The 17,488-nt window shown below is 39.1% G+C and overlaps 1 non-coding gene across 1 annotated transcript; it reads right to left on the bottom strand.

Moving 5' to 3' along the window:
* Positions 1-6,344: 6,344 nt before the first annotated feature.
* Positions 6,345-6,450, bottom strand: LOC118898637. Its single transcript, XR_005020780.1, has one exon. It is a non-coding gene; the product is annotated as a U6 spliceosomal RNA (small nuclear RNA).
* Between the last annotated feature and the right edge of the window lie 11,038 nt (positions 6,451-17,488).

Below are 17,488 nucleotides of genomic sequence, written 5' to 3'. Positions count from 1 at the left end.
TCTAAAATTCAACCCAGGGCTCATTATTGTAGGAATACTCATTCTGATTAATGAAACTTTTATTTAAGGTTGTCCTTAAACTAAATTATCATATTCTAGGCTTTTAACATCATCAGGAAGAAAAGCAGGGTCTCCTTTGGGGGAATCGTATTTCTAGGTCTACTGGTTTTATAGGTTCTTGTTGTTATCCTGGTTTTTCCTAGGATTGCTTTGGCCCTTTGAAATGAACAAATATTTGAGTGTTCTAGGTGCAAGGGGGAAAACAAAGACACAGAACTAATACCCCGCTCTCAGAGAGCTATGTCCAATCTAAAAGCCCAGATATTAACATGAAAGTTCTGAACAGATTTAGTCTGTCTGATGGGATCTCAGCTCTAGCCCTTACTAGTTCTATGACTTTGGGCAAGTTATTTCACTTCAGCTTTGGTTTCCTCATCTATAAAATGGGGATAATAATTGTGCCTATCTCAGAGAAGTATAAATATTAAACAAGACAGTCCATGTAAAGCACTGACCGTAGCGCCTAGCACGAGAAAGAGCTCAATACTTATTATGGAGATGGAGGATCTCACGGAAGCAGAAAATATTTCCAAATACAGGACATGAGATGTGGCTAAATGTGCCGCCAGAAATATATCGAGTAGAAGGCTAGGTAGTGCATTTGAAGGTGGAGATGGGGTTTCAAGGAGCAGAGAGATAAGGGGAGAGTTTTTGCCCTGGTGTTTGGGGACAAGCTCTGGCCACTTCCCCCACCAGTATGAAGCTGAATCCAGGTGCGAGATTGCAAGGCAGCCTTTGTCCAAGAAGATTGAAACTGACACATGTAAGGAGGGCAGTGAGTGAAACAGCTGTGGCTTTTTACTCCTTCATGATATTTAAACCGAAGACTCAGAGTACATTAACAGAGCTTTATAGAAACAACCCCTGGTCCATCCAGCCAGCACAAAACCCACACTCACAATTCATTCACTAGGCTTATAAGGTTCTCAGGCTATAGCAAATTGGAGAAATTGATGTTTACCCTGAAAGCTTGTACCTTCCACGATTTGCAGCTGCTGTTGCCTCAGTGCACGTCTTCCAGCATGCCTGAACTTAAATCCCTGCGTGATCACCTTTAACTCTTTGCTAGGAGGCAAAATCAATCCAAGGTAGAACTAAGTGGGAGGATGGAGGAGAAGAAAGGTGCTGCAGAAACTCGGGGGACACGCACCCCATCTATCTATAGACTTGAACATATTCTGGGCACAGGTGAGAGAAACCAGTTGTGTTAAATAGCTACACTCTCTGAAGTTCTTCCTGTGCTGACACTTCTAAAGAGTTTCTGGTCAGTGTAAGAGAAAAAGCATTTCTGGGAAATAGGACTGATCACACTTTTCATCCCTTGGGAAGGGATGAAAAAGCTGAAGTAAGTGTTATTTCTGACAAATGCAGAAAGCACTAGTCCTATGTGAACACTGCAGGATACACAACTGTGGTTATAAGAGGCCACCATCGCTGTCATGTTCTCTCTCTTTCCCCCTTAGAAAGGCTCCATTAATTAATGCCTCTGAGAGCTTGCTCGTATTTGCTGCAGGTGCTTCACAGGCTGTAAGGACAGTGTGAGACGTTTTGATGTATGTAAATCATGTTCCTACTTTGAACCTAATCATTATTGTAAAATTTATAGATGATAAAACACAGGCAGCCATAAAAATAGAATATTTACTTTGAGCATGCAAAGTTATAGGTTCCCTCGGTGATTCATCTTTTATGGGTCTTAAAGATCACTGCCAATGTGAAGACTTACAGTTTTCCTAGTTCTACCCAAAGCTCCTCAAACAATAGCAGAGTAAACGAAAGCCACCCAGGATACCAATGATAGGAACAAACATATACCTGCTGAGTGGTTTCAGGCCCAACATTAAGGAAGGAATATAACAAATGTACTTGTCATACAGTCAACAGTGATAAAATTAAAAATTGGAGATGATTTGGCTAGTGGAGAGTAGAGAGGAGAGAGTGGAAAGCATTTCCTATAGTTCTACCACAAGCTCCCTGGGGAACCTTGGGCATATCGTTGACTCTCCTTATACCTGTTTCTTCAACCATAAAATGTGGAGATTGGCTTTAAAAATTGCCAGGGTCCATTCCATTTCCACCATTCTATATAGTATTGTAATATATTTTCCATCATTTTAGATGTGTATATGAAAAAATAAAAAAAGGATCAGAGATGACCGAACCTTGAAGGTAGAGGGAGGTAGGCAACCTGGGTAGAGGGCTGAGCAAGGGCCGTGGCTGTGTTTCCCAAGAAAGCTCTGGAAAGTTAGGGCTCTCTGCTCCAGTAAGCTGGGGAAGCTTGCGTACCTTCTCGTCTTGGACAGTCACAATTTACACTAGCCTCTTAAAGGCTTTGAGCATCCCTGCAGCAAAAAGACAATAACAACAGTCACTTCTATTTACTCCTATTGTCCCCAAATTTATTTGTGCCCCCAATTCTTTCACTAACATTTGTTAACGTACTTCAGCACCAGAGTTTTAGAGAACACAGCTAGGGAGGGATGAGCTAAGAGCTTGCACAGCTTCACTCTGTCTCTTACTTTGGACTCCAGACCAGGGCCATGTAACCCTTCCGCTACTCAGCTTCCTCTTCAGTGAAGCCGTTGTCTTCACAGGACCACTGTGAGGATTAAAGAAGTTCATTTAAAGTTCCCCTTCTTGGGCTTCCCTGGTGGCGCAGGGGTTAAGAATCTGCCTGCCAATGCAGGGGACATGGGTTTGAGCCCTGGTCCGGGAAGATCCCACATGCCACGGAGCAACTAAGCCCGTGAGCCACAGCTACTGAGCCCGTGTGCCACAACTACTGAAGCCCACACGCCTAGAGCCCGTGCTCCGTAACAAGAGAAGCCTGCGCACTGCAACAAAACGGTAGCCCCCGCTCACTGCAACTAGAGAAAGCCCGCACGCAGCAACGAAAATCCAGTGCAGCCAAAAATAAATAAATAAAATAAATAAATTTAAAAAAATAAAATAAAGTTCCCCTTCTTAAGTCGTTGCTGCAGAAGATTTCCCTGGAAACCTGAACAAGTCCCACCCTAAACGCCCACCTCTCCAAACACAAGAGTCATTTACACATACATTCACTTTTCTACCATCTTTTCAAACTTTGGGAAAATCACCTTGCTTAGGCTACCATCTCCCTGTCCCTTCCATTTATCTATACAACAAATATGTATTGAGTCCCTACCATGTGACAATGAGCACAGTGCTGGAGCTATGGTTGTGAACAAGACAGACAGAAGATGGCTGCCCTCATGGAACTTTCTGTCCAGATGGGGAGACAGACAATTAAATATGCCATTATAGTTTGGTATGATACATACTATAATAATATAGTACAGGGCTTCCCTGGTGGCGCAGTGGTTGAGAATCTGCCTGCTAATGCAGGGGACACGGGTTCGAGCCCTGGTCTGGGAAGATCCCACATGCCGCGGAGCAACTGGGCCCGTGAGCCACAGCTACTGAGCCTGCGCGTCTGGAGCCTGTGCTCCGCAACAAGAGAGGCCGCGATAGTGAGAGGCCCGCGCACCGCGATGAAGAGTGGCCCCCGCTTGCCACAACTGGAGAAAGCCCTCGCACAGAAACGAAGACCCAACACAGCCAAAAATAAATATAAAAATAAATAAATAAATAAGACCTGGTGCAACCAAATAAATATTAAAAAAAAAAAATAATATAGTACATATAATAATATAATAATTTATTGAATGCTTGCTAAGTGCTTTGCATATAGTAACTCTTTTCATCCTCACAACCATCATACAAGGTGGACACTGTTATCACATTCAATTTATAGCTGTGGAAACTGAGACGAAGGGCGGTTACAGAAGTATGTGGCACTGGGCCTGAAGTTGGGTAAGTGTCGGCCAGGTAAAGAAGTACAGGATGAGTGTCCCAGACTGGGGGAGATAGAGATGGAGAGAGAGAGAGAGATAGAGAGAGAGAGGGAGAGAGGGAGAGGTGCGTTGCAGGACCTGAGAGAAGCCCCACAGCCAGAGTAGGGTGTTTGAGGTCTGTGTGTGGGTGTGTGGTTGGTGGGGACTTGGAGAGGGCGGTAATGACAGATTATGAGGCAGAGAGATAAATACAATAGCTAGATCAAGAAGGGCATTTCAACCACTTTAAAGGTTTAACTTTGTACTTAAAGCAAACAGAAACCAACAAAGGACTCTGCAAAATAGTGTTTAGATCAGTTGCTCTTGCTGCATTTTAGAGAGATCTCCTGGCTTCAGTGTGGAGAAGGGATTAGAGGCAAACAACGCTGGAGAATTAGCTTGAGGACTGCCAAGGTAATCAAAGTAAGTGAAGATGGCCTCCAGAGATAAAATAGAGGTGGTGGTAATAAAGAGACATAGATGAGTTTGAAAAGCATTTGAAAGGAAAAAGACAATTGAGTCTTGGTGGTGAAAGCAAAACATCAAGGACGATGCCTGGCCTCTGGCTTGGGTGGCTGGGTAGACAGTACTGCCATTCACATACCAGTGGAGAGGGAGCAGGTCTGGGAAGTAGGTCATAGCTTCAGTTTGGGACATGATGGATTTGAGGAATCTACAGGACAGCCAGCTGGACATACTTAGTAGACACTTATGTGAAGCTCAGGGAGCAATCTAAGCTTAATATAGCCTTGCACTTGGTATAGAAGACCATGGACACCTTTTAGAATGCAGAAGAGCATTCTACCCACATGGACACTTCTGGATCCAGATACAGTTGGCGTTCAAAGTGTAGAGACCGTGGGTCAAGAAACAAGAAAAGGAACAGAACATTTATAGTCAAGGAGCCACCAACTTGACTTTCCCAGTATAGTAGATGCTCTCAATACCTTGCCCCCATCTCCTTGGCTCATCTGTAACCTTCGCCCACTGATAACTTCCTACCTTGAGCACCTGCGTTCTGCTTTTCCACCTCAGGGTTTTCTCTAGCTCAAGAGTTAATGCTCCTAGGGTAACCCTTAACCAAGGAGAAAATGCAATTGATAAATATCTCAGCTTCCTTTTCCTCAGTGGACGTTTCTGAGGAAATGAATGTTCCGTTCTACACGGAAAGCTGCCAGGGGGACACGGCTGTTGCCCACAGTGATATCTAGGTCACTAACACACATGCTTTTTACTTTTTTCCCTTTTGTGTCTCAATTTCCCCATCCCCTCACTTTGGCTTCCTGGGATCAATTCCTAAATAATTTACCTGTACTGAAGTCATTGATTCAGGATTTGCTTTTGGAAAAAGGCAAACTAAAATCAAGACAGCAGGTTACAATCACATATTTGCTTCTCTATTTCACGTTTCTTGGTTAATATAAAGATGAAAAAGGGTTGTAGGAAAATTTAATAACCAAACTGATGTTAAACAGGTGAAGCTGGGACATCTTATTGTGTGAGGAAGCAAGGAAACAGGGAAAGAGTAATGAGGTCATATCAAAAGGACAGAGAAGACAGCTTGAAAGAGCTCCTACTGGCAATATCTGTGACAATTTGAGCACAAAAAAGAAAGTAAACTAAAATTGAAATAAAAATGTATGTGTCTATGATGATACCAAAATATCAGGGAAAATAATGGCATTCGCCACCACTGGAAGTGATTTACATCAACTTCTTGATATGAAAATGGTTAACAAAAGACAGAGAATAGAGCATGTGTTTGGGCATTTTTGATAACAAATTAATTAAAGAAAATTCTTTAAACAGAATTTTGAGCCAATAAATGCAGAATCAAAGTTAAAATTTTAAAAATTCCATTTTGCATCCCCTAATGAAATAGGTAAATTCAATCAAATCACCAGTAGAAACTGAACACATTAGGGGAAAAAATGTTCACTAAGCAACTAGACATTCACATGACACCAGCAAATCAGGTCCCAAATTACCTGCTAATTGCAAAGGACTTCAGAGATACAACAGTCAAAGGCAGTGCCTGGTACTTGATTGGATCTTGGTTTAAAGAAAACAGCTATAAAGGATATTTGGGAGAAAATTATAGAAATTTGAATGTGAGCTGGCTACTCAATGATATCAAGGAGACTATGACTAATTTTGTTAAGGTGTGATAATCCTTCAGTAATGTATTTTGGAGAGAATCCTTATTTGGGAAGATGCATATGGTAGTATCTAGCAATGAAGTAGAAACGTTCAAATTATTGAGAAAAAATTATATATATCCTTATAGATAAAGCAAATATGTTAACAACATACCTGTGTTGTGGGTAAATAAAAGTATTCACTGTAGAACTCTTGTTCTCTGTATGCTTGAACATGCTCATGGTAAGGTTTTTTTTTAAAATAAATTCTAGTTTAATTAAGGTCTCTGCTAAAAATATGGAACGCTTCACGAATTTGTGTCATCCTTGCGCAGGGGCCATTCTAATCTTCTTTGCATTGTTCCAATTTTTAGTATATGTGCTGCCGAAGCAAGCACCATAGTAAGGTTTTTAAACTGTGTTGCTTTACCGTTAAGAAATTACTTTTGTGAAATATGAATTTTCATTTTCACTTTCTCTTTCAATTTTGGTTTGCTTAATTTTATTTATTTATTTTGTTTTAGGATATTTTTTTCCTATGGGTGCAGGGTATTAGGCTGACTCTGTGTTTACATGATTGTTTTAATTTTTGCCACCTAGATTTCCAATGCCTCTTCTGTTTTGGACTGCCATGGTCCAGGTGTTTTCTGTAACTTCACTTTCATTTCAGTTGCTGAGGTCTACACAAGTAAATAGGATGCTTATTGATATAACTCTTCTCACTGGCATTGGGTAGGCCAACATGTATTTTTTCCCAACTTGCCCTCCTGTGATATTACCTTTCAAGAGGACAACTTTGTGTGTATGTCGGGGGAAGGGGAGGTGAAGACGCAGGAATGGTGGAGAGTAACGAGGCTTCAGTAATATCTAAAATGACTATTTCTTGCAAAAAACTGAAACTGAAATAAGTCTTATACGGCTAGTGGACATGTAAACTGGTATAACCTTTCTGGAGGGCAATATGGCAATATGTCTTAAAAGCTTTAATATTATACATACACTTTGATATTTCAATTTATACGATTTGCACTAAGGAAATAGTAACGGATAGTGTTCATTGAGGCATGAACATCTTTATGGTAAGAACTAGAAATCAACCTAAATATCTAACAATAACTAAATTAGCATACATCTCCTGTTACAGACTGAGTTGTGTCCCCCCAAAACTCATAGGTGGAAGCTCTCAGCCCCAATGTGACTGTATTTGGAGATGGGGCCTTTAAGGAGATAATTAAGGCTAAATGAGGTCCTAAGAGTGGGGCCCGAATCCAATAGGACTGGTGTCCTTATAAGAAGTAGCAATACCAGGGGTGTGCACACCAGAGAAAAGGCCACGTGAAGACACAAGAAGGCAGCTGTCTGCAAGCCAAGGAGAAAGTCCTCACAAGAAACCATCCTTGCTGGCACCTTGATCCTGGACTTCTACCTTCAGAACTGCAAGAAAATAAATTTCTGTTGTTTAAACCATGCAGTCTGTGGTATTCTGTTACAGCAGACCTAGTATTCTAATACATCCCCAAAAGGAATAATAATGATGATGGCAATACAAATAGATGCCTATATAGTACTTACTATGTATCAGGCAGAGTTCTACCTGCTATGCAAATATTAATTGATTTAATCTACACAGGAACATTATAGGGGGTTCTTTTATTATTTCTATTTTATACATGAGAAAATTGAATTACATAGAGGTTATGCAATTTACCCATAGCCATACAGCTGGTAAGTAGGACTTGAACTTAGGCAGTCCTCCAGAGACCTTGCTCTAAAACACAAATTCTACATCTTTAAGAAAACATTAAAAAATATGGTATAAATGGGTATTTAACTGAATATAAAGATGATATTAGGTATTTTTTAAAGTAGTTTAAAATATACACAGTGATATGTATAACTTCTTATCAGTACATACATGTAACTAATGTTCCACATATATATGTATATCTTCCAAAAATTATCTGTGGCCATCTCTGAGTGATAGAAATAACAACTCTTTTTTTTTCTCTTTTCCTTTTCTGTCTATTATATATTTTATACAATATATCTATGTTTAGTTCCATTTTAAATGTATTATAACACATTTGCTTAGAGTGGGATGTTCAAGTAATTAAGTAAAGAAGCAGGGTAAGGAATGATGTGAAAGAAATTAATCCCCCTAGATGGAAGGGCGTAAATATCAAAAACAACGTTTTGAGGAGTGGGGTAGAATCTGAATGACGGCCAGGAAGGCTTAGTCAGAGACACCATATTTTGGTTTGTTGAGCATCCAAGGTGGGAACTGAAATCAGCAATCTGCGGATCTTGGATTTAAACCGATATGGTCAATTAATTAATTTGTCACCATTTCTATTGACTAGTTTAGGATTTGTGATTTGACTAAATCCCTTCAATAAAATCACAAATGCTGTGTGAATTAATGACAAAGGAGACAAGTAGGAATATCGTAGCTGTTACAATTGTTACTACATGCCCGTACTCCCAGATATGGAAAGTAGCGTGACATTTATATGTGACCTGGATAAGACACCATTTAGAGACGTTTGATCATAGCTCAGGAGCTGGCAAACAAATGGAGGGCACAGGAAGCCTTGGGGCCCAGGGAACCCTTATGGGGTGCAGGGGGAGTTTGGTAGTGGGAGGGAAGGTTGGCTTGCCTGGGGGCATTTAAGAAATAGAAAATGAAAGTAATTTCAACTGGCAAGGATCTGATAATCAGAGAAAACTAGTCCTGCTGTGCAAGTCACATATCCCCTTGGTGCTAAATTATGGCTACCTATAAAAATATTATGGGTCATATCCCTTCATGAGGAACTTGAAGGAAGGTACAAGATCTTTCAGTGGGCTGGAATTTACTGTAATCAACATCGTTTGAAATCTCATTGCCAGTACTTCTAGGTCATTTCCCTAGGGTCAAGGGCTGGACATAAAACAAAGCTGGAGCCAAATTCCCTCAAAGATGAGGAAGTTCATTAAAGTTGCCCAAGCACGCAGACCAAGGCAGAAATGCACTCTTGCAGAAGCCAATCCTCTTTCCCCTTTGACATTTCCCTTTTGGTTTTTCTTACCCTCCGGAGAATTGGGCCGATTACAATCTCTTGTAATTTTTTTTTCTTAGGAGAATCATATTTTACTCCTTATTTGTGCTACACTAGCTAGTGCCACTGTGTTATATTTCTTTTCCAGTTCGCATTATGTCATACAGCCAGGTGTTAGATGTTTTCATTATCACAAGACTGGTAAAAGAACACTGACTGTACTGATGTTATATATATATGGCACACATATATAACATATATGAGAAAATTTCAGTATAACAAGACAAGCAAAGTACTATTACCGTGGGCCATTGGTCAGAGCATAGAGATATTTTCATTGGACTACATTTTGGGTTTCAGTGTTATTCATAATAATAGTATTTGTCTTATAATAATAATGTATAACCCCCCTACAGTATCATAAAAAGCAACATTTTCCAGTGAAGGAACTGAATTGAAAATATAAATGTGAGTCTGAAGCTTCTATAGTACCAAAAGCTGCTTGTGTGTATGTTACTCAACTACAAAAGTTAGTTCTCAATGGTGAATGTTTAACAGAATTCCAGAGAATATCAAGGGAGCTTCACCTATTTATTCATTAAACACATTAGCACTTACTATGTGTAGGGTGTCATTCTAGGGTATCATAAGAATGAATAAAAAAAGAGACAAATTTCTGCGTTTATGAAGATAACATTCTAGTAAATAACTGGTAAATAAATCTGGAAAATAAATAAGATAAATAAGAAACTATATTCTATGTTAGAGAGAGACATATAATAAGGGAAGTAATACTAGAAGGATTTTCTTAGTGAGGGAGGGAGTTGTAATTTTAGAGAGAGTATAGCGCTTCCCTGGTGGCGCAGTGGTTGGGAATCCGCCTGCCAATGCAGGGGACACGGGTTCGTGCCCCGGTCCGGGAAGATCACACATGCCGCGGAGCGGCTAGGCCCGTGAGCCACAACTACTGAGCCTGCACGTCTGGAGCCTGTGCTCCGCAACAAGAGAGGCCGCGACGGTGACAGGCCCGCGCACCGCGATGAAGAGTGGCCCCCGCTTGCCACAGCTAGAGAAAGCTCTCACACAGAAACGAAGACCCAACACAGCCAAAAATAATAAATAAATAAATAAATTTAGAGAGAGTATAAACAGCCTTTGGCAGGAAAGAGCTCTCTACAGCAGCCCCTTTTGTCTTGTCACTAACCTTAAACCGGGCACCCCCATGCTGTACTCAGCTCCAGCCCAAGCACACCTTTTAAATCGTTTGATCACACCTTGCCTAATCTCTTGGTTCTTTCCATAGATCAAAGAAGTAGAAATAAGCTAGAAATAACCCTAGCTTCCCCTTCAGTAATCTTGTGAACAAACTATGCGAACAAGATAACATCTAAAGAAAAATCACGAGTCGACAAGCCTGCACACAGTGGGGGATTACGACGACCCTGACCCCCATGTCATTGACTGAAATTACTTCCCCTTTTCCCTCTAAAAACTTTCATGGCCGAGCAGAATCTTCGGACGTGGTTTTGGGGGGACTCTGAGACCACCATCTCCCCAGATTGCTAGCATTCTGATTAAAAGCAATTTTCCTTTCTACCAACATTTGCTCTCTTGAGATTGATTTTTGAGCGGCGAACAGCTGGACCTGAGTTTAGTAACAAGAGTAGAATTGGAAGGCTGCTCTAAGAATGGCACTTCTGAACAAATACCTGAAAAAAAGAGGGAACTAGTGATGAGACTCTGTAGGGGAAGAGAATTCCAGGCAGAGGGAACAGCTCTGAGGTCTGAGTGTGCCTGGTGTGTTTAAAGAAAAGTCAGGAGACCAGCGTGGCTGGAGTGGAGTGACCAAAGGAGAGAGTTGTAGAAGGGAAGTCAGAGACATAATAGGGGCCAGATCAGGTAGGGTTCTTGTAGGTCATGGTTAGAGCTTGAAGCCTCTAAAGGCTTTGTGCAAAAGAAGCGTGAGGAGTCACACTCACGTCCAAGTAATATCATGGGCAATGTCACATATAAATAGTACAACACTAACCAAGTGTATTTTCTTTTTTTTAAAAATAAATTTACTTATTTTATTTATTTATTTTTGGCTGCATTGGGTCTTTGTTGCTGGGCGTGGGCTTTCTCTAGTTGTGGCGAGCGGGGGCTAATCTTCGTTTTGTTGTGCGGGCTTCTCATTGCAGTGGCTTCTCTTGTTGCAGAGCACGGGCTCTAGGCTCATGGGCTCAGTAGTTGTGGCACGCAGGCTTCAGTAGTTGTGGCTCAGGGGCTCTAGAGCGCAGGCTCAGTAGTTGTGGCTCACGGGCTTAGTTGCTCCGCAGCATGTGGGATCTTCCTGGACGAGGGCTCGAACCCGTGTCCTCTGCATTGGCAGGTGGATTCTTAACCACTGCGCCACCAGGGAAGCCCTACTTTTCTGATAATAGTGTGATGAGGTATATAAAAATTACTTTAAAATAATAAAATAGCAAGCTTTCATTAAAGAATTGAGGAGAATGTGTGTCCTCTTTCTATCTAAGGCTGAGAATATCATCTACTATAAGCTGCAAGTTTCTTTAAATTGTTGTTAAACCCCGATTAGTCAGATAATCCCAGATATTAAATGGAAACCATAGGCTGCATAGTAATAATTTATAGTGTATTTATGGTATGGCTTCTTTCCTTTCAAGAAAGTATCTTATTTTCAAATTATCAGCAAGTGAACTGAGTGATGGTGGAGTCATTTGGTCCAACTAACTCTCAGAGAAAAGAGTTTTAAAATCTGGGAAACAATATTTAAACACAAACACACCCACAAGCATATGAAGGCTCAGAAGAATGAATGATCAACAGCAAGCAGGAACCAGAGGGGAGTCTTCCCTTGAAAGAGGAACTGTGAAGCATGGGATTTGCAAGTTTGTGAGGGTCAGGTGACAGAAAGCCGCAACCTTACAGGTCTGTGGGTGGCAGAATAACCCAACAGGGGCAAGTCATGGAAGGGAGGGAGCCATACACAGAGACCCCAAATTTACATGGAAAACCTAAACCAACCCTAAGCTATAGATTAAAGCTCTTGTTTTTAGGGGAAACCCTTGGGGAGTCCAGAGGATGAGAAAGTGAGCAGAGATTTCAGCTGCTATTCTACACAGAGAAGATAGAATTTGGAGTTTGAGTCTGGCCAAATTAACTGTCTTATGGAACAACTTTTGCCTTTAAGAGGAACAAAATAGAATCCAGGTTCTCTACAACATATCTTTTATAATGTCTGGTATCACTAAACATGTGAAGTCACTAAAAACGTGAAGAAGCAGGAAAATATGACTCTTGGGTTCTTTCAGACACCACTTCTGACACCAAATGAGGGTTCCTCCCACCCTGTCGCAACACGAAACATGTGGTGTCTTTGCCAACACCAACTCTCCAATTCTCAGACACTAACTCTCTGGAGTTAGAGGAGACAACCACAAGTTAAGGGGCTTAGTCTCTCAAGCCTGCCCCAACTTCAGATGCCATTTGGAAGTCCCAGGGGGTACCCATAGTTCTGACTGACCAGCTATAAATCAGTTTGATAATTCACCAGAATGACTCAAGGAACTCAGGGAAGTGCTTTACTTACCAACACCAGTTTATTGTAAAGGATGCAATCAGGAACAGCCAAATGGAAGAGATGCCCAGGGCAAATTACTGGCGGGAAGGAGGAGGGAACAGAGTTTCCATGTTCTCTTTGGGTGTGCCACCCTCTCAGCACTTCGTGTATTCACCAACCTGGGAGTTTTCCAAACCCTGATGTTTAGGGGTTTTTGTGGAGTTTTCATTAGAAAGGTGTGGTTGATTACAAAGGTGGCCATTGGTAATTGAACTCAATCTCCAGCCTCTCTCCCCTCCCCAGAGGTCAGAGGTTGGGGATGAAAGTCCCAACCTTCTAATCATTGGCTTGGTCTTTCTGGTGACAGGTCCTATCCTGAAGCTGTCTAGGAGGGTCCTCAGCCAAAGCCATCTCATTAGCATATCAAACACATCACTCAGGGGATGTCAAGGGCTTTAGGAGCTCTGTGCCAGGAACTGGGGTCAAAGATCAAATATTTTTTATTATATCACAGTGATCCATACCAAGGTTTGTAACACATACAATTAATATAAATAATAATACAAAGAATGAGAGGGTAGTTAAATCTATGCTGTTTCAAGGTAATTATGTTTTATATTAAGCAACATGCCATTAACTCTAAGTAGATTATGAAACTTAACAATGCATATTATAATCCCTAGAGCAATCATCAAAAATATAATGCCAAAATTTTAATTACCAAATTTATATATTTTATATAAATATGAAGTATAGCTAAAAAGTCAATAGAGGAAACAAAATAGAATGCTAAAGTATTCTATTATGCTCTCAAAATACAGAGAAGGAGCAATAAAAACAGATTGAAATTATGTATACGTATAGCTGGTTCACTTTGTTATACAGCAGAAAACTAACACAACATTGTAAAGCAATGATACTCAATAAAGATGTTAAAAAAACAAAACAGAATGAAGTAGAAATAAACAGCAAAATAGCAGACCTAGAGACCAACCACATTAACAATTACATTAATTTAAATGACTAAGCACGTCAATAAACGCCAGAGATTGACAAGATCAATTTAAAAAATTTTCAGAAAGGATGTCCTACCTCTATACTGTCTGCAAAAGATTGCACTTTAATGCAAAAATACAAATCAGTTGAATGTAAAGTGATGAAAAATTTCTTATCAGGCAAATATTACTCATATGACAGCCAGAGTACCTATATTAATATCAGACAAAATAAACTTTGAGACAAGGAGTTTTATTAGAGATAAAACATAATATTTCACAATAATAAAAGGGCCAATTCATCAGAAAGACATAATTTTAAATGTATATGGGCTTAATTTTACTTCAGAATACATGAAGTCAAAACTTACAGAACTGAAGGGAGAAATAGACAAATGCACAGTCATAGTTGGGGATTTAGAACAACAGGACAAAAGATCAGTAAGAATGAAGAAGATTGGATCAATGTTTAACCATCATGACTACGTTACATTTGTAGAACACTGCCCCCAGTGCAGAATATACATTCATTCTCAGGAAACATGAGACATTCACTAGAACAGATCATAGGCTGGGCTTATGAAAGGTTTCAGAATACTTCAAAGGATTGAAATCTTATAGATTATGTTCTCTGATCACAAAGAATTTGAATGAGAAATCAAGAACAATAAGCTATCTAAAGAAGCCATAAATATTTGGAAATAAAACATTAAATTTCTACACAACCCATGGATCAAAGAAGAAATCACAAGAGAAGTACAAATATTCTTATTTGAATGATAATGAAAATACAACAAACACACCAAAAAGTCATGTGATGTAGCTAAAGCACTGCTTTAAGTGATATGTAAGATTTTAAATGCTTATGTTAGAAGAAAGATTTGATTTCATTGATCTTTATGATGCTAGAAAAAGATATGTAAAATAAATCTTAATAAGTAAAACAAAGAAAATAATAAAGACCAGAAATCAATAAAATAGAAAGAAGAGAAATAGAGAAAACATTAAAAACTAAACACCGTTCTTTGAAAATATTAATAAAATCAATACTCCCATGATAAAACTGGTTAAGGGGAAAAAAAGAAAACACAAATTACCAATATCAGGAATAAGTAAGGTCTCATGATACAAGGTCCATATGTAAAAATCAGTTATCTTTCTGTATACTAGAAGCAAAAAAATGGACATTTAAAACTTAATTCCATTTATAATAGCATCAGAAAACACAAAATACTTTGGAATAAACAGAACACAAGGTGAGCAAAATCTCTGCACTGAAAACTGCTAAATCACTGAGAGAAATTAGAGAATACCTAAATAAATGGATAGATATACCAATTTGTAGGTTGGAAAACTCAATATTGTTAAGATACCACTTCTCCTCAAATTAATCTGCAGATCCAATGCAACCAAAATCAAAATATTGCCAGGATTTTTTAAAATAGAAATTGAAAAGCTGATCCCAAAATTTTTATGGAATGCAACTGACTTGGAATAACAAAATAATTTTGAAGAAAAGGAGCCAAGTTCAAGGACTTACTATCTGCCTTCAAAAGTTAATACAAAGCTACAAGAATCAATGCAATGAGGTACTGGCATAAGGATAGACAAATAGATCAATAGATCAGAATGGAGAATCCAGAAATAGACCCACAATTATGCAGTCAATTGATTTTTGACAAAAATGTCGAATCAATTCAGTGTGGGAATGGAAAGTGATTTTTAACCAACGGTGCTAGAATAAATGGACATCCACATGGAAAGGAAAAAAGAATCTCAATCCCTTCCTTATACCATACAAAAAAATTAATTTTAGATGACGTTAGATTCAAGCATGAAAAATTGTAGCTTGTAGAAGAAAAGCTTTTTGAAAAAAAAAAAGAACATAGGACAGCTTCATAACTGGGGATAAGTAAATATTTCTTAAGCAGAGAAAGCAATAACAAAAAAAGAAAAATGATAAATTATACATTATCAAAATCAAAAACTCCTGCTCATGAAAAGATACTGTTAAGACAATGAATTGACAATCCACAGACTAAGGAGAAAATATTCACAAAACATGTATCTGACAAAGGGCTTGTATGCAAAATAAAGAATCCAATTTTTAAAATTGGTCAAAGTGCAGTCACTTCACAAAAGAAGATATACAAATGACCAAAAAGCTCATGAAAAAGTATTCATCATTATTAGTCATAGAGGAAATGTTAATTAAAACCACAATGAGATACTTCCACATACCCATCGCAATGGCTGAAATAAAAAAGTTAGGCAAATACCAAATGTGAACAAGGATGTGGAGTAGTCAGAACTCTCGTACATTGCTGGTGGGAATGTAGAACTGTATAACCACTTTGGAAAACTGCCTGGTAGTTTTTATGAAGTTATATGTACACCTATTCTTCAATTCCCTAGTATTATTATTATTATTATTATTATTATTACAATCCTCATTATTTGTCCAGCTGAAATTAAAACAAATGTCCCCCAAAAGACATGTATAAGAATGTTTATTGCAGCTTTTTTCCCAATAGCTGACAACTGGAAACAGTCCAAGTGCCCATCAAGAAAAGAATGGATAAACCAGCTGTGGTATATTCATACAATGAAATAGTACTCAGCAAAAAAAGTAATGAACTACATATATATGCAAGAATACAGGTATATCCTATAGACATTAGGCAAAGTGAAGAAAAAAGATACACAAAATACACATTGTATGATTCCATTTATATGATGTTTTAAAACAGGCAAAAATCATCGAAGATGACTTAGAAGTGTCACAAGGGAACTTTCAGAAGAGATCAAAATATTAGATAATAGGGGTAAGGGTTGCACAGATATATCCACTTACTAAAACTGTACAGCTAAGATTTGCACATGTCATTGTACATACATTTTAGCGAAATGACAAATAATAATAATAAAGTGAGGGGTAGGGAGTAGGTACAGGTATAGATGGTACAAAAATAGCAGAAAGTTGATTGTTTCAGCAGGGTAATGGGTATACAGAGGTTCAATACTTGATTCTATTTATTTTTAATACATTTGAAATTTTCTGTAGAATTGTTTTTAAAATATTTAAAAGCCAGGAAGTCCAAAGTTAGGGCAGAGACACTAAAACTCCGGGCACTGGCCTCCATTTGAGACACTTTTTCTAGAAACAATTTTTTTAATTTAAGCTTTTTTTTTTTTTTAATGCTTTTAAGGAAAAGTCTCTGAGTTGAAATGTACTTTGTGGTCTTACCATTAGCATTCTGACAACAAATACCTGAGTGCCCACCATGCCCATGTTCTCTGCTGCACAGCTCTTAGGAAAACCCCCAGGGTTGTGGGTGTCCCTGGGAATGGGGAGCTGGGAGAGTTTTCTTGGGAGAGACATTAAAGTGTTGGGAGCAGGTCACATAGGGAACGGGTTACCTGGAGACCTGACTTGCCCCAGCTGTAATCTTCCTTGAAGCTGCCACCACAACCTACTCAGGGTATGTGGTTGTAGGTTGTTTTTGTTGTTGTTGTTGTTCTTCTTCTTCTCCTTCTCCTTCTCCTTCTTCTTCTTCGTCTTCTTCTTTTTCTTCTTGTTGGACCTGCAGAGACTCCTGTGCTCTTTACCAAAATCTTGTAAGGATATAAAGGGATTTTTGTCTTGTCAAAGCAACTTTTTAACATTCTTAGGGCTTCCCCTAAGATATTTTTCTGAAAAGTAAGGGATGGGGCCTCTTCTGTTGATATGACATGAGCAGCGTATGGTCAGCAGATGGTTCTGAGCTCTTGTTTCATTCCTGTCCATCAACCCCAGACCCCAGACCTGCTCCTGCCAGAAATGGGATGCAATCAGCAAGCC

Source organism: Balaenoptera musculus, chromosome 7 (genome assembly GCF_009873245.2).
Source record: "Balaenoptera musculus isolate JJ_BM4_2016_0621 chromosome 7, mBalMus1.pri.v3, whole genome shotgun sequence".
Taxonomy (NCBI): domain Eukaryota; kingdom Metazoa; phylum Chordata; class Mammalia; order Artiodactyla; family Balaenopteridae; genus Balaenoptera; species Balaenoptera musculus.
The sequence above is the reverse complement of the archived record's forward strand: the minus strand, read 5'-3'. Positions and strand labels throughout refer to the sequence as shown.